Source organism: Schistocerca americana, chromosome 3 (genome assembly GCF_021461395.2).
Source record: "Schistocerca americana isolate TAMUIC-IGC-003095 chromosome 3, iqSchAmer2.1, whole genome shotgun sequence".
Lineage (NCBI taxonomy): Eukaryota > Metazoa > Arthropoda > Insecta > Orthoptera > Acrididae > Schistocerca > Schistocerca americana.
Genome location: NC_060121.1, coordinates 578,184,423 through 578,207,686, shown reverse-complemented (window position 1 = coordinate 578,207,686; position 23,264 = coordinate 578,184,423).

Sequence of the window (23,264 nt, the reverse complement as noted above, 5' to 3'; positions counted from 1 at the left end):
TAGTTTGAATCTTTTATTTAGCTGGCAGTAGTGGCGCTAGCTATATTGCTGTAGTTCGAGTAACGAAGGTGTTTGAAAGGTAAGTGATTTGTGAAAGGTATAGGTTAATGTTAGTCAGGGCCATTCTTTTGTAGGGATTATTAAAAGTCAGATTCCGTTGCGCTAAATATATTGTGTGTCAGTTTAAACACAATCATGTATAATTTTCCTAAGGGGACGTTTCAACCTACACTCCATATGCTCATTCAGCGCCATTGCCATTACCAGGCAACATTGTTGCTGTATGGTTAGACGCGATGTGGGCGTCGAATGCCATAAACATCATTGGCCTTTCGCGACGTCACATTCAAGGTGTTTCTGTAAGAGTTTACTTTGGGGCCAGTTGACAGCTGCCGCCTCATGTAATTTCCGGTAGGAGTCTGGTACAGCTAACTTTTTCGCTCGCTCATTAATTACTCAAAGTGCATCGAGTTGATGTGTGCCTAGCAAAGCAGCAAAAAGGGTTTGTGTTCTCTGTTTCAGCATGTGAACTTGCATATAAGAGCAATTCTTAATTTCGAGCAGCCTCACCGACGTATCGATCGTAATTTACTTACGGCTCCTTCCCTGCAGCATTTGCTACACTGTATTTAGATTTTTTATGCACTTCATTTTTTCTTTGATGCCATTACAGAAAACGCGTGATACTGTTAACCGGCATCGGCCACCATTGGTCATTGGCTATCATCAGGAGTGAAAGCAAAATCACACGGTCATCAAATAACATACTGTCGGAGTTGGTATAACTAAGTGCTACAGTGACGTGAAAGGTAGAAGTTAGAAGACAAGTCTGTCTATGAGGTACGACAGAACATTTCAATAATTAAGAATCTATATCTTAACTTTTTGAGAATGATCAGCGCATTTCCAATGGGACAACAGCTACGTACACAACAGGAAAGCAAACTAAAGCAAGAAATATATGGTCCACAATAGCAAATTGTAGCGGCGGTTACTTTAGGATCAATTACTTTTCCAGGCACAAACTTAGATACTTAAGAAGAAAATTTATGTGTTCAGATCACAGACCGATGACAATAGATGCCGTATGTCAAGCACTGTCTACTGGTATGGTGATATATGCGGTAGGCAAACTCGATTAATCAGGCATTTTACCCTGCTACTGAATTTTGAACATTAACTTACCATCAGTTATAGAGAGATAAACACATGAAACAACATAATATAGACTAAAATTAGTAATTAAGTTATACCTCTATATTTATAAATTAATACAAATAACAATACCGTCACGGGTGACTCGTACTTCGAAATGTTGGAAATGATAACTCCTGGTCTCAGCGTTGTATTTGGATATGAAGATTATTACTACCAGCAGGATGAGGTGCCACCTCATTTTCTCCTCTATTTGAGCGCATTTCTCAATCGTACATTTCCTACCAGATGGATTGGACGAAGAGGGGTGTGAAGTATCCAGCTCGCTCTCCAGATTTAACTCCTCTAGACTTCCTTCTGTGGGGTACTCTCAAGAACACAGTTTACGCTGCGAGACCACACACACTCGACGATCTTAGATTGGTTGGTTGGTTTTTTGGGGAAGGAGACCAGACAGCGTGGTCATCGGTCTCATCGGAATAGGGAAGGATGGGGAAGGAAGTCGGCCGTGCCCTTTCAGAGGAACCATCCCGGCATTTGCCTGGAGTGATTTAGGGAAATCACGGAAAACCTAAATCAGGATGGCCGGACGCGGGATTGAACCGTCGTCCTGCCGAATGCGAGTCGACGATCTTAGAGAGCAAATTGAGCAAGCCTGTGTTGTTATTCCGTTGGAAACAATGAAGTTGTAATGTCGTGAGTCGTAAGTCGTTTTCAACGTTGTACTGCGATGAATGGACACCAGTTTGAACATTTACCACCTTAAGTCTGACCATGAGGCACCCAACACCACTAAAATTGTTTTTCTAACCCCTTTCATTAAAGAGATGTTCAGTTGCAAAGAGTGTATTCATTATTTTTGGACACCCTGTATTTACTGAATACAGAAACTTTATTACAGTAACTTCCTCATTACATTGTAAGTCTATCAGCCTAAACTCACAAACAAATGGTTTTTCTCGCACAATTATCAGCCCAGAAAACAGCTCGTATTTCAACATTGTCCAGAATCGTAAATATGATAAGAATTATATTTTCAGGTCGTCTACATTGACGAATCACCTTGCACATTTTTCTTTTTTTTTTTTTTTTGTGTATACACTGGCGAAAGGCAAACGAAATTTGTGTGTATACACTAACAAAAAAAAAGTCTCTGCGCCAAAAAGGATTTGTGCGGCATATAAGAAAGTTAGTAGGCGTGTTTCTTCACCTGAAAGTTAATGTCTATTCAAATTTCTCACTAGTCGCATAAGAGTGGCGCTAGTAGCGCCTCTATGACGATGTAAAACAAGTTTGCTTGAAATGCACACTGTAACGGTCGTAAGCAGTAGTTATCTTTCAGAATGGACGTAATGAGACGATGAGAATACTCTTAAGGTGACAAAGATTCCGGTATCAACACCTCACTGAGCTTTCACGAGGTCGTGCAATAGGGCTAAGAGAAGCTGCATGTTCCTATGCGATATTGCGGGAAAAGTTGCCAGGAATGTAACCACTGTGATTAGTGGCAGCGGTGTTCACGAGAATGTCCGGTCGGAAGATGCTCAAGATGGCCACGTGGCGTTCCCGAAAGGGATGACCAAGGTGCTTGCGGCATGGCTCTGGCGTCAAGGCCGTGCGAGGACAAACAATGGAGTCCCTGCAAAATCTTGCATCATCTTGCACCACTGATCGGAGATAGCTGCACCAGGGAGGGGAATTACGTCCCATGCGGCGGCTGTCGTTAATATTGTAAAAAGAACGGCTGCGTTTGGAGTGGAGCCGTGTCTAGGAGATGATAAATATCGTTGCTTAGTGTTCGGCGATTAATTGCGTTTCTTCATTGTCCCCGTATGACAACCGTCGGTTAGTACTGTGGCGAAGTGTGGAGAGGTCTCATTCTAGCAATATTTTAGAGAGGCACAGTGGCATGAGGAACAACCGGGAATGTCTTCAGGTCACGGCTGGTAGTGATTGAGGGAACTCATTACGACACAGACATCGTACGTCCTCATATGTTCCCTCTCATGCGACAGTACCGTGGTGCTATGTTTCAGTATGACTATTGTCGCCCGCATATGGCAGGAGCGTCTTTGAGCTGTCTTCTTGTTGCTGAGATAGTCCCGTGGCCAGAGAGATCCATAGATCTTTCCTCAATAGAATAGATGCGGGTCTGCCTCGGATATGACCTCCTGTCGAGTGCCATTATAGGGAATTCCAAGGGTCTATGAGCAGATGCAACTGTTGCTTACCAGCCGTCGTAGGAGAGGATGCCACTGCTTTATGAAATCTTTTCCAACCCAATAAGTGCAGGCACCAAACCAACAGGGGTTCCAACTTTATACTAAAGTGTTATCTCCTACTGTGGAGTTCTTCGTAAATTTTACTCGATATTGTAACCACTTTTCCTTCCCCCCTTCTTGGTGCTTCACCTGTTCTGTCTGGCTCACGAAGAGCTGAGTATACACCTTAATGATCTTTTAGAGGCTTTTTCAGCTACTTTGGTCTTTCCATCGATTAAATATCATAGCGTTAACATAAGTTTTCACCACACGTAAAGTACACTACTGGCCATTAAAATTGCTACACCAAGAAAATAAATGCAGATGATAAACGGCTATACATTGGACAAATATATTATACTAGAACTTACATGTGATTACATTTTCACGCAATTTGGGTGCATAGATCCTGAGAAATCAGTACCCAGAACAAGCAACTCTGGCCGTAATAACGGCCTTGATACGCCTGGGCATTGAGTCAGACAGAGCTTGGATGGCAGGTACAGCTGGCCATGCAGCTTCAACACAATACCACAGTTTATCAAGAGTAGTGACTGGTGTATTGTGACGAGCCAGTAGCTCGGCCACCATTGACCAGACGTTTTCAGTTGGTGAGAGACCTGGCGAATGTGATGGCCAGGGCAGCAGTCGAACATTTTCTGTATCAAGGAAGGCCTGTACAGGCCCTGCAACATGCGGTCGTGCATTATCCTGCTGAAATGTAGCGTTTCGCAGGGATCGAATGAAGGGTAGAGCCGCGGGTCGCAACACGTCTCAAATGTAACGTCCACTGTTCAAAGTGCCGTCAGTTCGAAAAGAGGTGACCGAGACGTGTAACCCATGGCACCCCATACCATCACGCCGGGTGATACGCCAATATGGCGATGACGAATACATGCTTCCATTGTGAGTTCACCGCGAGGTCGCCAAACACGGATGCGACCATCACGATGCTGTAAACAGAACCTGGATTTATCCGAAAACGTGACGTTTTGCCATTCGTGCACCCAGGTTCGTCGTTGAGTACACCATCGCTGGCGCTCCTGTCTGTGATGCAGCGTCAAGGGTAACCGCAGCCACGGTCTCAGAGCTGATAGTCCATGCTGCTGCAAACGACGCCGAACTGTTCGTGCAGATGGTTGTTGTCTTGCAAACGTCCCCATCTGTTGACTCAGGGATCGAGACGTGGCTGCACGATCCGTTACAGCCGTGCGCATAAGATGCCTGTCATCTCGCCTGCTAGTGATACGAGGCCGCTTCGATCCAGCACGGTATTCCGTATTACCAACCCACCGATTTCGTATTCTGCTAACGGTCATTGGATCTCGACCAACGCGAGCAGCGAAGTCGCGATACGATAAACCGCAATCACGATAGGCTACAATCCGACCTTTATCAAAGTCGGAAACATGATGGTCCGCATTTCTCCTCCTTACACGAGGCATGACATAAACGTTTCAGCAGGCAACGCCCGTCCACTGCTGTTTGTGTATGAGACATCGGTTGTAAACTTTCCTCATGTCAGTACGTTGTAGGTGTCGCCACCGGCGCCAGCCTTGTGTGAATACTCTGTAAAACTAATCATTTGCATATCACAGCTTCCTCTTCCTGTCGGTTAAATTTCACGTCTGTAGCACGTCATCTTCGTGGTGTAGCAATTTTAATGGCCAGTAGTGTATAAGGCGATGTTTCTAAGACTTACACAATGCCTACGCCATCAGAGGTGACCTACCTGGTCGATGGTGAAGTTGAATATCTGGGATGACACGTTGTGGTAGCGATCGTCGAAGAGGTAGTTGTGCAGTTCGTCGACTCTGATGACTTGGCCGATAAACGCCGTCCCGTCTCCGTCGACGCCATCGCGCGATGTGTTGGCCGCGTCTTCTGCAGGCGCCAGAGCATCCTGGAAGCTCCCCATGGTGACCTCGAGCTGCCTCACAGGTCCGACTGCACTGTGAGGAACAGGACAGCGCCAGCTACGATCACTGACAGACCACACGGACACTTGGAATTGCTCTCACATTTTATGGTGCACTGCTTCTGCCTTCTTTCAGTACGATGTATCACAGCATGGTTTAGAATTATACAATTCGTTGGCAAGTCTAAGATGTGAATATAATTCTGCCCTGTTTCATTTTATTACGTTCCAGTTTCTACATCATCTACATCATTCTAGTTCGCGAGGAACTCCGATTAAGTACTCCACTACATGACTGTGAGGTAGATTTCAAAGAGCTCTTGAACCTCTTTGTGCCTTCTACAAAGAGGTGATCGTTCTATATTTCTGTGCCTCTGTATCGCTATCTCAGGGAAGAGCAAAGAATCTCTGTTTATATGGTTCGAGCCTTTACTTGCAATATTCGCTTCCGGAACTTCTGGCTATCAGGAAAGATAGTTTCTCGATATGTTGAGCAAATGTAATGATTGTTAGCAGTTTTTTTTTCATTCCCAAATCACTCTGCACACGAGCTGAGAGAGTGGTGAGGCAGTTGAGGGGCACAAGTGATTCAAGTGAAAAAGAAGACTGTTTAATCTCGAATATTTGTGACAAACACAATTTTAATTTAGTGTCATAACCAATTTGTCAAATAGATTCTGTCAGCTCAGCAACTTCTCACTGCCATTGTCCTGCATCACTGACGACTTTCATATCGTCTTAGAACGATGTTCCAGTCAGAACATCGAAGAAGATCCAGCAGTTCCTTCGTGTTGGTCAGGTGTTTTATCTTCGCTTCCGACAACCTTCCAGTGACACCTGTGGAGAAAGAGAGCAAGTCAGTGAGATTGACAGAGGTACACTTCATCGTGTTGTGTTCCAGTTAATCGTCATCACATGTGAAACACATTGAGTTATTATTAAGAAAATACCAGTTTGCATAAAATATTAATATTCTGCAACATGCAGCACATGTTCCTCCTCACGAGGAGGATAGGTTTTAGGACTGACTATGTATTAGGGACAGTAAAATGAAAACGAGACAGATGAAAGGAACATAAGCTTCCATCAATTCCCCCTCCCACATGATGCCCTCTCTCCCTCCATTTATACCTCATATCAACCCTGATTCTCACTTTCCCTCCCTACCTGTGTCCTTTTCCTGGGCTCCCTCTCCCTCCCACCCTCTCTTCGTGATTTTTTCGCCGCCTACCCTCTCATTGCCTCCATTCTCTCCCCTGTAGCCCTTTTGCTTTCCCCTCCTCTGCCTTCCCCCTCCTTCTCGCGTCTGCCCTGTTCCCTCCCCCCCCCCCCCCCGCTTTTCATGTGTCACTCCTTCAACTCCCACCATTTTGCTTTATCCTCTCATTTCCCCGTTTTCCCCTCAACTGTCCCGGTTCTCCTCCCCACACCCTTCTGCATTATGCTGTGGTGTGTCATATTCGTGTCTACTCTATAGTGCAGCGTATATGTGAGTGTTCGGTGTTGTGCATCCCATTTTTTAAGTGTTGCAAACAGAAACTATACTGTTGCAGTGTTTTTTAATTCCGCCTGTCTACTTACTGTGTCTCTCAATTAGCATCATCATCCCTGTGTTTTTATATATTTACTTCCACAACTGTCCACCATTTTACAGTTTTTAAAAACTTCACCCTTTTATCGCCTGTTTTTACTGTTCGTTATCTTCTGTAGGCTGAAGAGTGGCAAATGAAGTTGCTGACAGCCCGTCTTCTCCCTCCCCACCACCTCTGGGGGCATTCGAAATTAAATAAAGGCAAAAAAGGAACATAAGACACCGCTTATTATTTAGAAAGTAACCGGAAAATCGCTAATTCATTTACCCCTGTCAGACACGACGGTCAATGTTTGTAACTGTAATGACTATGCTAATACTTAGTCAATGGGAAAATGTTTGCGGTTGCCTATGGAGCCATGATCGTATCCTAGCTTGTACCTTGACGTACGAAGTTAAGCGACGGCTATGAAAATATGGAAATCGCATAGTGACAGATCGGGACTGGAAGCCGGATGTATAAGGCTTTCCCAGAAAATCTTCTACAGCGTAGTCGAAACAATGTTGACAACATGTGGACCCGTTTCGGAAGAAGAGGCGCACACCTGAACATCCGCGGCTCTACAGACAACCGCAAAAACTTATCCATCAAGACATTGACCATCTTTTCTGTCAGTGGTATAAATGTATAATCAATTATGGCTATTACTTATGGAGTAATAAACGGTTTACTTATTTTTTATTCCATCTGTTTCGTTTTCATTTGACTGCCCCGTCTATTTTACTACTTGATAGCAGTGACGCCAGTGCGTATTTTATGTCATTTAACACCACAGTTTGAATATTTCCATCTAATTTATTTTAAATGACCTTAAGATACCTGATGATGATCTGAAGATAGGAACCGGTCTTAAATAAAGATTTATCTGCAGCTCTTGTCGCTATAGTTGCGACGTTTTTATAATACTTATAAGTTTTGGAGCATCAGCTTCATAAAACATATAGACACACTGAGACTAAATAGTCTCCTATACTTTCACTAAGCTAGTATGGAATGTAGTTTTTGGTAATAGTCCATGTACATGCGATTTTGGTAGTTTATGTATTTATTTATTTTGCCATCAGACCGGCATGTGGTGTTCATTCACGAAGCTTAAGTGGATCACTATTTATCGAGGTTAGAATTATTTTAGCGATGGAACATTTCTTCTAATTACTTATCGGATATGTAGCTCATAAAATGAACATGTTTAAAATAACAGCATCCGTTTATTAAGCACATAAACACTGTTATAGATATTGTGCGGTACTCTCCTACATATATTTTCGACGGGCTTATACAAGAGCTGAAGGCAGTAAGTTGCAAATAACAGGTTTTCTAATCTAATGATAAGGTTTTTTATTCTGAAATTCTCAAATTCCCAGGAGGAATCCTCAGGTTGACTTACTGCTGACTAGAAGACTTCATATCACTAAATCTACTTGGTAGCGAATACTACTGATAATGTATGAGTACTTTTAACTCTGTGGAAATTTCGTTGTCATTGTAAATTGCTCAAATGCGTAGAGAAACAAGTGTTGCAGCGCCCTCTGGTGCACGCGACTGTGGCTGTTATCGTGTAGTTTGCTGATTACTGCAGTAATCTGCTGGCGCAGCATTTCGGCATCGTGGCCGTCTGAGCCACGTCGGTATCATCATCCTCCCCATTCAGCGACTTTTCCGGAATCTGCAGCATTGCGACATGTGTGCTACGTCATGCTGAACCTAAGAAATAAACCAGCTGCTTATAATTTCAGCATGGTGGATTAGCTCTTTCCTTAGCCACATGTTACCCCTGCGCTCTTACACCAGGAACATCCCCATGCAAAAAGGAATTAAACTTATGTACCTCATCCAAAGATTCTCCAAGATTTCCCTAAATAATTTCAATGCAACATCGGTATGATTAACATGTTATCACAACGTTGCACACCGCTCAGACTTTAGGTCAGTATTAATCCCGTATGGTTTCTTCATCATTTACAGAACGTCGTGCGAAGTGGCGTCGATGATGATATTTGTTGTTCATGCCGCTATAATAGGGAGTGACTTCAACTTGACATGTATAGACTAGGAGAATCATACTATTAAAACTGGTACCAGAGATAAGGACTGGTGTGACATTACTGTTAATGTCTTATCCGACAATATCTTGTCAGATAATTAAAGAGGAACTCATGAAGGTACGTGTTAGACCTCCTTGCACAAAATAAAGTTCAAGTTATTAAATCAATAACGTAGTAGGAGATATCAATGATCACAAAGGTATGATAGCAAAAACAACCACAGAATATACAAGAAATGCTAAAAAATGTTGTTGCTTAGCAAGAGCGACAGGATACAGATGCTGTAGTCAAAATGAAATATTATGTGCTGAGGACGAAGATATGGAGCAATTTTTTTTTTTTTTTTTCATTAGCCTTCTGACTGGTTTGATGCGGCCCGCCACCAATTCCTCTCCTATGCCAACCTCTTCATCTCCAAGTAGCACTTGCAACCTACGTCCTCAGTTATTTGCTGCATGTATTCCAATCTCTGCCTTCCTCTACAGTTTTTGACCTCTACAGCTCTGTCTGGTACCATGGAAGTCATTCCCTCATGTCTTAACAGATGTACTATCATTCTGTCCACTCCCCTGTCAGTGTTATCCATATATTCCTTCCTTCACCGATTCTGCGCCGAACCTTCTCATTCTTTACCTTATCAGTCCACCTAATTTTCAACATTCTCCTGTGACACCACATCTCAAATGCTTAGATGTTCCTCTGTTCCGGTTTTCCCACAGTCCATGTTTCACCACCATACAATGCTGTGCTACAAACTTACACAATCAGAAATTTCTTCAACAGAATAAGTCCCATGTTTGATACTAGTAGTCTTCTGTCGGTCTGGAATACCCTTTTTGGCAATGATAATCTGCTTTTGATGTCTTCTTTGCTCCGTCCGTCTTTGTTTATTTTGCTGCCTAGGTAGCAGAATTCCTTACCTTCAACTACTTCGTGGCCATCAATCCTGATGTTAAGTTTCTCGATGTTCTCATTACTGCTGATTCTCATTACCTCAGTCTTCCTTCGATTTAATTTCAATCCGTTTTCTGTACACATTAGATTGTTTATTTAATTCAGCAGATTATGGAATTCTTCTTCACTTTCTTTCGGGATATCATTGTCGTTAGCTGATTGTCTCTTTGATATCCTCTCACCTTGAATTTTAATTCCTGTCCTGAACCTTCCTTTTACTCCCATCATTGCTTCTTCGATATACAAACTGAATAGTAGAGGCGAAAGACTACAAACCTGTCTTACACTCTTATTATTCCCCCTTGCCGCTTGTTTATGTTGTATATTACCTGTCTCTCCCTTTAGATTGCCTCTATATTTCTCACAATTTCGAACATCTTAGTCCATTTTACACTGTCGAAAGCTTTTCCCAAGTCAACAAATCCTATGAAAGTGTCTTGAATTTTCTTCATTCTTGCTTTCATTATCAACTGCTACGCCAGAATTGCCTTTCTGTTGCTGTATCTTTTCTAAAGCCAAACTGATCGGCATCAAGCACGTCCTCAATTTTCTTTATCATTATTCTGTATATTATTCTTGTCAGCAACTTGTAGGCATGAGCCGTTAAGCCTATTGTGCTATAATTCTCGTACTTGTCAGCTCTTGCTGTCTTCAGAATTGTATGGATGATATATCTCCGAAAGTAAATGATATGCCGTCAGACTCATAACATTCTACACACCATCCTTTTAAATTCTAATACTGGATTCCCTACCTGTTCCACATAGACTCCTGTTTCTTCCTCTATCACATCAGTCAAATCATCCCCCTCATAGAGGCTTTCAATGTATTCGTTCCACCTATCCGCTCTCTCGTCTACATTTAACACTGCAGTTCCAGTACCATTTTTCATGTTACCACCCTTGCGTTCAGTGCCACCGAAGTGTCCTTCGGACAGCAATTTTTTTTTTTTTCGAGAAAAATCCAAAAACATCGTCAGTAAGCCTTAGACAAGTACGTTGCAAGCAAGGTCTTCAAGGACGATAAAGACACCATGGTTTAATAATCGTGTTAGTAATCTGTTGAGTGCAAAATAGAGTTTCATTACAGTTTCAGAGGAAGTAAAAACCTAGGTAACAAGCCAAAGCTGAACGAAGTAAAAATGAGCATAAGGCGAGCAACGAGGGAAGCGCTTAATGAGTTTGAAAGTAAAATTTTATCCGCCGGTGCAAGCAAAAACAATAATAGCTTTGATCCGTCCTTTCAATCATCGTAGGGACTTCTAAAAGGCAGATACTGAGATAACCGATCGCAGAACAGAAAACATTAGATACCTGTGAGATCGTAAAAGATTATGCAAAAGAACTTACTCCCCTACTATAAGCTGTATATCGTAGATCGCTGGAGCAACGAAGGTTACCAAGAGATTGGAAAAAGGCGAAGGTCATTTCCGGTTTCTAGTAGGGTAGGACAGACGCACGTAACTATCAGCTTATTTCGTTGACGTCAATCTGTAATAGAACTGTGGAACACATTTTACTCTCGATAATCATGACGTTTCTGGGGAACGACACGGAGAGATTTACAACTGAAATTTCCGGAGAGCTCTCTCCGGGATGACTCGGACAACATATTGCTTCCTTCCACATCTCGTCAAAATACGACTGCGAGATAATTAGAGAAATTTGATACAATACACAGGCTTAGTGACAGTCTCTCTTTCCACGCGCCAATCGCAAGTGGAAAGGGGAAGGGAGCTGGGCGGAAACAGCCAGTGGTACCAAAGGTCTCTCGGCCACATACCACTAACACATTATCGCCGAGCGTCACGAATTCGCATCATAACAATGCGACTCCAATAAGTGTAAGATTAATAACCATTTTCGAGTACCAGTGCCGGTAGTTGCAGATTCTACAAGAAGCTATCAACGACTTCGACATCTGCCACCACGTCCTGAGTGTTTCAAGTACTTTTAGAGAGACAATTTTTTTTTTTTTAATTTTGGCTGTTCGACTATTAAGGGGTTAAGATGCTTGCAGAGTGTGATGTAGATGTCAATTTCTACATCTACATCTACATCTACATGGATGCTCTTTAAATCACATTTAAGTAACTAGCAGTGGTTTCATCGAACCACCTTCACAATTCTATATTATTCCAATCTCGTATAGCTCGTGGAAAAAATGAACATCTATATCTTTCCGTACTAGCTCTGATTTCCCTTATTTTATCTTGGTGATCGTTCCTTCCTATGTAGGTCGGTGTCAACAAAATATTTTCACATTCGGAGGAGAAAGTTGGTGATTGGAATTTCATGAGAAGATTCCGGCGCAACGAAAAACGCCTTTCTTTTAATGATGTCCAGTCCAAACCCTGTATCACTTCAGTGACATTCACAACCATATTTCGCGATAATAATAAACGTGCTGTCCTTCTTTGAACTTTTCCGATGTACTCCGTCAGTCCTACATGTTAAGTATCCCGCACCGCGCAGCAGTATTCTAAAAGACGACGGACAAGCGTAGTGTAGGCAGTCTCCTTAGTAGACCTGTTACATTTTCTAAATGTGCTGCCAATAATACGCAATCTTTGGATAGCTTTCCTCACAACATTATCTATGTGGTCCTTCCACTTTAAGTTGTTCGTAGTTGTAATTACTAGGTATTTAGTTGAATTTACGGCATTTAGATTTGACTGATTTATCGTGTAAAGGAATTTTAATAGATTACTTTTATGACCTCACACTTTTCGTTATTTGGGGTCAACTGCCAATTTCGCACCATTCATACATGATTTCTAGATAGTTTTGCAGTTAGTTTTGATCTTCCTATTACTTTATTAGTCGATAAACGCCAGCGTTATCTGCAAACAACCAAAGACGTCTGCTCAGATTGTCTCCCAAATCGTTTATATAGCTAAGGAACAGCAAAGGGCCAATAACATTACCTTGGGGAACGCCAGAAATGACTTCTGTTTTACTCGATGCCTTTCCGTCAGCTACGACGAACTATGACCTCTGAGACAGGAAATCACAAATACAATGACATAACTGAACCGGACTCGTGGTCTAGTGGTAGCATCTTTGATTCATAATCAAAACGTCTTCGGTCCCGGGTTCGATCACCGCCACTGCCTAAATTTTGATAAATAATCAGCATTGGCGGCCGAAGACTTCCGGCATAAGAAGTCAGCCTCATTCTGCCAACGGCCTTATCAAAGAGGGCGGAGGAGAGGATAGAGGTTCAGGGCACTCTCTTCTCCTAGGAGTGGGAAATTAGCCCTAAAGGCGGAAGAATCGGCAATGATCAACGACATGAGGATACAAAAGGCAGTGGAAACCACTGCATTTCAGACACGTAACGTGTATCCACAGGACATGTGGCCTGTAATTGAAGAAGTGTCATGATGATCTCTCCATTGGCAAAAGATTCCGGAATGGTCCCCCATTCGGATCTCCTAGAGGGGACTGCCAACGGGGAGGTTACCATGAGAGAAAGATTGAATAATCAACGAAAGGATAACGTTCTACGAGTCGGGGCGTGAAATGTCAGAAGCTTGAACGTGGTAGGGAAACTAGAAAATCTCAAAAGGGAAATGCAAAGGCTCAATCTAGATATAGTAGGGGTAAATGAAGTGAAGTGGATGGAAGACACGGATTTCTGGTCAGATGGGTATAGGGTAATATCAACAGCAGCAGAAAATCGTATAACAGGTGTAGGATTCATGATGAATAGGAACGTAGGGCACAGGGTGTGTTACTGTGAACAGTTCAGTGACCGGGTTGTTCTAATCAGAATCGACAGCAGACCAACACCGACAACGATAGTTCAGGTATACATGCCGACGTCGCAAGCTGAAGATGAACAGATAGAGAAAGTATATGAGGATATTGAAAGGGTAATACAGTATGTAAAGGGGGACGAAAATCTAATAGTCATGGGCGACTGGAATGCAGTTGTAAGAGAAGGAGTAGAAGAAAAGGTTACAGGAGAATATGGGCTTGGGACAAGGAATGAAAGAGGAGAAAGACTAATTGAGTTCTGTAACAAGTTTCAGCTAGTAATAGCGAATACCCTGTTCAAGAATCACAAGATGATGAGGTATACTTCGAAAAGGCCGGGACATACGGGAAGATTTCAGTTAGATTACATCATGGTCAGACAGAGATTCCGAAATCAGATACTGGATTGTAAGGCGTACCCAGGAGCAGATATAGACTCAGATCACAATATAGTAGTGATGAAGGGTAGGCTGAAGTTCAAGACATTAGTCAGGAAGAATCAATACGCAAAGAAATGGGATACGGAAGTACTAAGGAATGACGAGATACAAAAATGGTTCAAATGGCTCTGAGCACTATGGGACTTAACATCTATGGTCATCAGTCCCCTAGAACTTAGAACTACTTAAACCTAACTAACCAAAGGACAGCACACAACACCCAGCCATCACGAGGGAGAGAAAATCCCTGATCCCGCCGGGAATCGAACCCGGGAACCCGGGCGTGGGAAGCGAGAACGCTACCGCACGACCACGAGATGCGGGCTGACGAGATACGTTTGAAGTTCTTTAACGCTACAGATACAGCAATAAGGAATAGCGCAGTAGGCAGTACAGTTGAATAGGAATGGACATCTATAAAAAGGGCCATCACAGAAGTTGGGAAGGAAAACATAGGTACAAAGAAGGCAGCTGCGAAGAAACCATGGGTAGCAGAAGAAATACTTCAGTTGATTGATGAAAGGAGGAAGTACAAACGTGTTCCGGGAAAATCAGGAATACAGAAACACAAGTCGCTGAGGAATGAAATAAATAGGAAGTGCAGGGAAGCTAAGACGAAATGGCTGCAGGAAAAATGTGAAGACAACGAAAAGGATATGATTGTCGGAAGGACAGACTCAGCATACAGGAAAGTCAAAACAACCTTTGGTGACATTAAAAGCAACGGTGGTAACATTAAGAGTGAAACGGGAATCCCACTGTTAAATGCAGAGGAGGGAGCAGATAGGTGGGAAGAATACATTGAAAGCCTCTATGAGGGTGAAGATTTGTCTGATGTGATAGATGAAGAAACAGGAGTCGATTTAGAAGAGATAGGGGATCCAGTATTTGAATCGGAATTTGAAAGAGCTTTGGAGGACTTACGGTCAAATAAGGCAGATGGGATCGATAACATCACATCAGAATTTCTGAAATCATTGGGGGAAGTGGCAACAAAACGACTATTCACGTTGGTGTGTAGAATATATGAGTCTGGCGATATACCATCTGACTTTCGGAAAACCATCATCCACACGATTCCGAAGTCGGCAAGAGCTGACAAGTGCGAGAATTATCGCACAATCAGCTTCACAGCTCATGCATCGAAGCTGCTTACAAGAATAATATACAGAAGAATGGAAAAAAAATTGAGAATGCGCTAGGTGACGATCAGTTTGGCTTTAGGAAAAGTAAAGGGACGAGAGAGGCAATTCTGACGTTACGGCTAATAATGAAAGCAAGGCTACAGAATAATCAAGACACTTTCATAAGATTTGTCAACCGGGAAAACGCGTTCGACAATATAAAATGGTGCAAGCTGTTAGAGATTCTGAAAAAAGTTGGGGTAAGCTATAGGGAGTGACGGGTTATATACAATATGTACAACAGCCAAGAGGGAATAATAAGAGTGGACGATCAAGAACGAAGTGCTCGTATTAAGAAGGGTGTAAGACAAGGCTGTAGCCTTTCGCCCCTACTCTTCAATCTGTACATCGAGGAAGCAATGATGGAAATAAAAGAAAGGTTCAGGAGTGGAATTAAAATACAAAGTGAAAGGATATCAATGATACGATTCGCTGATGACATTGCTATCCTGAGTGAAAGCGAAGAAGAATTAAATGTTCTGCTGAAGGGAATGAACAGTCTAATGAGTACACAGTATGGTTTGAGAGTAAATCGGAGAAAGGCGAAGGTAATGACAAGTAGATGTGAGAACAGCGAGAATCTTAACATCAGGATTGATGGTCACGAAGTCAATGAAGTTAAGGAATTCTGCTACCTAGGCAGTAAAATAACCAATGACGGATGGAGCAAGAAGGACATCAAAAGCAGCTCGCTATGGCAAAAAAGGCATTTCTTCCCAAGAGAAGTCTACTGATATCAAATACCGGCCTTAATTTGAGGAAGAAATTTCTGGGGATGTACGTCTGGAGTACAGCATTGTATGGTAGTGAAACATGGACTGTGGGAAAACCGGAACAGAAGAGAATCGAAGCATTTGAGATGTGGTGCTATAGACGAATGTTGAAAATTGGGTGGACTGAAAAGGTAAGGAATGAGGAGGTTCTACGCAGAATCGGAGAGGAAAGGAATATGTGGAAAACACTGATAAGGAGAAGGGACAGGATGATGGGACATCTGCTAAGACATGAGGGAATGACTTCCATGGTACTAGAGGGAGCTGTAGAGGGCCAAAACTGTAGAGGAAGACAGAGATTAGAATACGTCAAGCAAATAATTGAGGACGTAGGTTGCAAGTGCTACTCTGAGATGAAGAGGTTAGCACAGGAAAGGAATTCGTGGCGGGCCGCATCAAACCAGTCAGTAGACTGATGACCAATCTGTATTTACTTTGTCTCAATAGACCATTTTCTTCGAGGAAATTCGTAATATTCGGACACGACGTATGTTCGAAGATTCTGCTGCATTTCGCTAATGATTTCGGCCTGTAATTTAGTGGATTATTCCTACTACATTTCTTGAACATTGGTGTGGGAGTGAGAGCAGGTGATCGCGCTGGCAAAGACTGTTTTTGAGAAGAAGCTGCCCCCAGGGGCTCAGCGTTCATTTGCTGAGTATGGGCTTGGTGACCCCATGGTCCTGAGCTGGGGACTGGTCAGCGCCGCCAGTCTCCTGTCACCGTAACCCCCGGACATGCTTCAGCAACCGCCGTATGGTGCAGCGGTGGAATGTTGTGTGCTGCGGGGAATGGTAATCTTGGCTTGACCGCCTGGATTGCGAGGAAGGTAAACCTCTATAAAGAACCCTCAATCTTACAGTGTGCAGCGCACCTATAAGATGCATGGCTGTTGGGGTGGAACAGTCGCAAGCGAGCAACATCTGGGGCACCTGCCGCACCCCAGTTGTATAAGGCTTACCTAGGCACGCGGGTCTCTGTCTAGGTGGACTTCTAGTTCCCTAGCTGCTCGTGGGACCGAGATGGATCCTTCGAAATCCACTTATCCTCCTCCCAGCGGAAAGGGTGGGCCACTGGAAGGTTCTAACACACAGTCTCTGAAGAGATCTCGTGCAGTCAGTCCCCCTGACTGCAGCACATCTTTGACAAGTCAAGTCCTTAGTAACAGAATGCATTCTGGTAATCAGAATGTGTTTCTCATTGAAAAACAGAAGGAGGGTAGTTTTGAGAACGTTTCGCCCTTCTATATACAAAAGGGTCTTGAGGGCATCTGTGGCTCCTTAAAATCAGTGAAGCGTTTGCGTAATGGGACCTTGCTCGTGGAAATTTCCACTTCCCAGCAAGCCACTAACCTGTAAGCTGCTAAATGCCTTGGGGAGTATGCGATAGACACTGAACTGCACAGCACGTTGAATTATAGCAAAGGTGTTGTGACATGCCGGGATCTAGTCAACATTCCCATAGACGAACTGCAACGTGAGTGGGCTCTGGAAGGTATCGTTGATGTTCAACATATCATGAAGAGGGTTGATGGCAATCTTGAGAAGTTGGACTCTTTTATTCTGACCTTCAGTAGCACGAAACTTCCAGAACATATTAAAGCTGGCTTCCTTCGCCTTAGTGTGAGGCCTTATGTCCCGTCTCCAATGCGCTGTTTTAAATGCCAGCGTTTTGGCCATACCACCATAGGGTGTAAAGGCGAAGCGACGTGTGGCAACTGTGGTAAGGCTGCTCATGAAGGAGTTGGTTGCTCTTCTCCAGCCAGATGTATCAATTGCTCTGGAAACCACCCTGTTTGGAGTAGGGACTGCCGAATATCTTTAGAGGAACACAAAGTCCAGGAAATACAAACATCCCAGCGTATCCCATATGGTGAGGCCAAGAAGATCTATAAGTCGATGCAACCTCCCACATTTGCAACATATTTTGCATCCCGGGTTCAGAAGCCTACTCCAAAAGTCGATGCCTCAACGCAGACTGAGGTGGTGAGTGTTGGCACTAACACCTGCAGCTGTCAGTGCACTTGCAGCGCAGCCAGTGTTTCAGAGCCAGTAGCCCTTTACTCGAACGGCAGACAAAGGTACAGTGGCGAACTTGGGCCAGCCCCTGGCACCTCCAACAGCTGAGGCTGTTCCCGAGCCCAGTGCGCCAATTACCACTCCCACATCAGCTCCCCCAAAGCCCACCAAACCACAAAAAGCTCCTGTACAGCAGCAACAGCGGGTCAAATCCTGTGGTAAACCATCTGACCATGCGGATGTTGTTTTACGTGAGGCTTCATCTGACTCTTCCCCAGAGTTGATGGAATACGATGTATGTGTGAGGCAATCATCTCGCCCCACACCTGCCCCTCCACCTGGTGCGGTCTCCCCGCCCCGTCGGAGAGACAGAATGAAGGTGCTACCCCCATCATAGATGGCTTCCATAATTTAGTGGAACTTGCAAGGGTTCAGGACGCATATGGAGAAACTTCGTCTACTATCTCAGGGTTGACCACTGTGTCTCTGTCTCCAGGAGACTTATTTCCATCCATCATACTCCCCTGAGATACGAGGCTATACACTCCCCAAAAAGGACGACCTGCGTGGAGAGAGAGCTAGAGGAGGCGTAGGTATTTTCGTCAGGACAGACTACCACTCCTCACCTCTCTCACTTACGACGACTTTACAGGCCGTCTCTGTTTCCGTGCACGTGCGTCATCCATTGACTGTACGCTAGCTTTACTTGCCCCCACATGATGCACTTGATGAAGCGGCCCTCACCGACCTTCTTACTCAGCTCCCCCAGCCATTCATTATTTGTGGTGATTTTAATGCCCACAATGTGCTTTGGGGTTATGCAATTACCTGCCCCAGGGGTGGAGCAATTGAGAGGCTTCTTCTGTCATCCTGTGCCTACTTGCTCAATGGAGGACAGAGTACTCATTTCTGCACAGCGACTGGGTCGTTCTCTGCCATTGATTTCTCGCTTTGCTTTCCAGCTCTTGCCCTCAGAGCTCACTGGGAAGTGGTCGCTGACTTGCACGGCAGTGATCATTTCCCAATCTGGATTCACCTGCCGGATGACCTGGGCCCCGAAAGGAGACCACCACGATGGGTGCTCAGTGGAGCTGACTGGACACTTTATAGTCAGTTGGCCCAATTCGAACACTGTGCGAATGATGAGGTGTGGATGGATCATATTACCAAAACGGTCCACCACGCCGCGGCAGCTTCCATTCTACAGTCCGCAGGCCACCGGAAAAGGCCACCTGTGCCTTGGTGGAGTGCCAAATGCCGCTCTGCAATCAGGACCAGGCGTGCAGCTCTGTGTCGGTTCAAGTCTCGGCCGACTGCTGAGAATCTTGCAGCCTTTCGGGTGGCGAGGGAAAGATGTCGCCGCATTATTCGTGAGAGCAAGAAGAGGTCATGGCATCAGTTCCTGAACACTATTAATCGTTCCACCAACAGTTCAATTGTGTGGGAGACCATCAGGAGAATTTCTGGCAGAGGAGGGAGATGCCGCATAGCTGTTGTAATGAATAACGGCACTCTCCACACGAATCCGCGAGACATTGCCCAGATTATGGCAGCGTATTTTGCCACAGTTACTGCAACAACCAGTCAGGATCCAGGTTTCCAGCGCCATAGAGCCGTTGCTGAGAGATGTAGTCTGGATTTCCAGTCCACCTCTCATGAAGTTTACAACTGCCCATTTTCTATGTGGGAGCTGGATTCTGCATTGTCTGGAGCTCGTGACACATCCCCTGGTCACGACAGGATCCATGACAGTACGCTATGGCACCTCACAATGCGCAACAGAGAAATCCTCCTAGCACTTTTTAATGCCATTTGGGCGTCGGGTCACTTTCCTGACGCGTGGCGTGAGGCAGTTTTAATTCCTTTTTTGAAACCTGGGAATGACCGCACGAGCCCACGTAGCTACCGTAGTGTTGCCCTCACTAGTTGCATAGGGAAGACCTTGGAGCGGATGGTCAACCCTCCGCCTATTCTGGATGTTAGAATCCCGGCAACTCGTTAGTCTCTTTCAGTGTGGGTTCAGGAGGTTTCGTTCCACCTTCGATAACCTTGCCCTCCTGGAGGCGGCTATACAACAAGCTTTCCTACGCCGTCGTCGCCTTCTAGGTGTATTTTTCGACATCGAGAAGGCCTACGATACCACTTGGAGGCGTCTCATCCTGGAGCAGCTTCACGAATGGGGTTTTCGTGGTTGTCTTCCTCTTTTTATTCAGTCTTTCCTCTCGCCTCGATATTTTAGATACCGAATCGGTGATGTCCTGTCTGATCGCTTTGCACAGGTAAACGGTGTCCCTCAGGGTAGCGTTTTAAGTGTGACTCTCTTTGCCATCGCTGTTAATATCATTACGTCCATAGTGAAAAGTCCTGTCCAGTGTTCATTGTTTGTGGATGATTTCTCTTTGGTTGGCTCTTCTTCAACCCTTGCAACGACAACACGTCAGTTGCAACTTACGATTAAGCGTTTGGATGACTGGACGCATAAGAGTGGTTTTAAGTTTTCCACCGAGAAGTCTGTGTGTGTTCTTTTTAACCGTTCTCGTTCGATTTTAACCTTTCCTGAGTTGAGGATGAGGGACACTATTCTTACTTTTAAGGACACGGTGAGATATCTGGGGCTCATTTTTGACTCGAAGCTCACGTGGTTACCTCATCTTAAAGACCTGAAACGGCGGTCACTTAAGGCTTTAAGTATTTTAAAATGTCTTAGCCACAGTACATGGGGAGCTGACAGGACTTGTCTGCTCCATTTCTACAGGGCGTCTGTGCGCTCTCGGATCGATTATGGGTGCACGGTGTATGGGTCTGCGAGGCCTTCTTACTTAAAGTTGTTGGACGTTGTGCACCATGAAGGGCTTCGGTTGGCCACTGGGGCATTCCGAACTAGCCCCATACCAAGCCTCTGTGCAGAGGCTGGTGAACCGCCACTTCATTTGCGGCGACGGCTACTTACAGTGCGCCAGGTGTATAAAACTTTGTCCACACCATACACCCCAGCATACCATACCGATGCTCAGCCTCCTCTGGCACGATTGTTTCATAACGGCAACGTGCGACGCAGCCCTATGGAATACGCGCACAGGATTTCCTCGGTGCGATGTCTATGGTTGGTCTTCGTGTTTTACGTCGCGGTTGGAGCAGATCTCCACCTTGGCTCCTCCGGAGACCCAAACTTATTTTAGATTTGTCTAATTTTAATAAAGATGGCACACCAGATTTTACATTCCAATCTCTGTTTTTTAACATTTTAGATGTGCATCACGGTTTCACTGTCGTTTACACTGATGGCTCCAAACTGGAGACTTTCCTTGGCTGTTCTGTGGTATACCCTGATCATGTTACCCGGATTCGCCTCCCTGCTCAATATACCGTTTTCGAAGCGGAGCTCCACGCGATCCTGAAGGCACTGGAGCAGATGCGTCGTGTTCGGGGCGATCGATTTCTCCTCTGCTCCGATTCTCTTAGTGCATTACAATCATTGCAGAACCTATACCCGGCTGAGGAGATGGTCCAGCTCATACATGACTAACTGTACTTGCTCCAACAGTTGGGTAAAGAGGTATCCTTCTGCTGGGTGCCTGGTCATGTGGGAATATGGGGCAATGAACAGGCCGATCGGGCTGCCAAGGAGGCCTGCAGAGAGCAGGATGTGGTCCAGTGTCCTATCCCCTTGCAGTCAGTCATCGCTGCACTCCACAGGAAGTGCATGGAGTTGTGGGAGGACGAATGGCTGGCGGTGACGGCCAATAAACTGCGGTCGGTAAAGTCAACCACTGGGCCATGGCGTTCCTCCTGCCGGTTGCTCAGGCGGGAAGAGGTGGCCCTCACACGTCTTCGGATCGGGCACTGTCCTCTCACACATAGCTATTTATTACGGCGGGTGGTGTGCACATCACTGTCCGGCACATTTTAACTGACTGCATTTTATACCATGATGCAAGGGCAGAAGCACAAGTTGATGCGTATCTGCCTTCTGCTTTAGCTAATGATGAGACGTGTGTGTCTAGGGTTTTTGAGTTTTGTGACGTGTCTGGACACTGGCCTAACCTTTTAGGCTGGATGTTTTAGTGCATTGCAGAGTGGCTGACTCCTCCCTTTTTTCCTTGCAGTCAGCCAGCCACTTCCATCTGCTACATTGTTATAGCTCCCTCTACCATTTTCTTCCTGTGTTGTCCATCTTTTACTGCTGGCGCCCTGCTTCATCCCACGCTTCGGTGTGGGTGAGCACATATTTTTCAATGATTGTTCCCCGTGTTTTATGTTTCGTTTTAAATAAATGTTCTGAGTTTTTTCTTGACATCCGTCTCACTATGTTACTGAACGGGCGCTGAAGACCTTGCTGTCGTGCGCCCAAAAAACCCCTCTACTCTCCACCTCTCCCCTGAGAAGAAGCTCAACCTCACGAGCGGTTGCTATGGGATCCCATCTTTCATAAAAACTGTTGAGTTCAGTGTGTCTCGCTCCTGTAGGGTGGGTATGACATACTAGCCAAGTATATTTCAGTAACACCGGCCAGTGATACTACACGTCTTTGGTCCTGGAACGCTAACTAGTTGAACACCAATGGGCCAATGATGAACGTAGCCGTGAAGCCACATCGTACTGTGACACATGTACCATACAGAGGAACTTCATGCACAGTGACTGGAGGTGAAGGTACACACAGTCGGTAATTCTGTGTTCACCTCAACCGTCAGAGAAAAATGAGCTTTATCAGTCCATAGGACGGCCTAGGGCCAGCCGTCGTCAAATTCAGTCCTTGCGAAAAAGTGGAGAGCGAAGTCAACACGTCGTTGTTCGTTCTATGGTGCAAGCTGCTGAACGAAATGGATCTCGTATGGATACTATTTGAGAATGGTTCGAAGCACCTTCTTTACAGTGGACCACGGGATCTTCAACAGTCGTCACACAGCGCGTGCGCTGCCTGACAATAGGGATTTTCACGCAGCGTTGTCTGCCATACCAACAGAGATTTCACCAACCACATGTGGTGCGACTGGTCGTCGGCATCCTCCCAGAGCGACACCCAGTTCTCCAGTTGATTCAGACTTCTTCATCCTGCTTCACACAGCAGGTGGAGAAAGAGGCCCCTTCCTAATCCTTTCAGCCTGCGATATTCTCGAAGTGCAGCTGTAGCATTACTGTCGTTTTGATAACAGAGCTTCA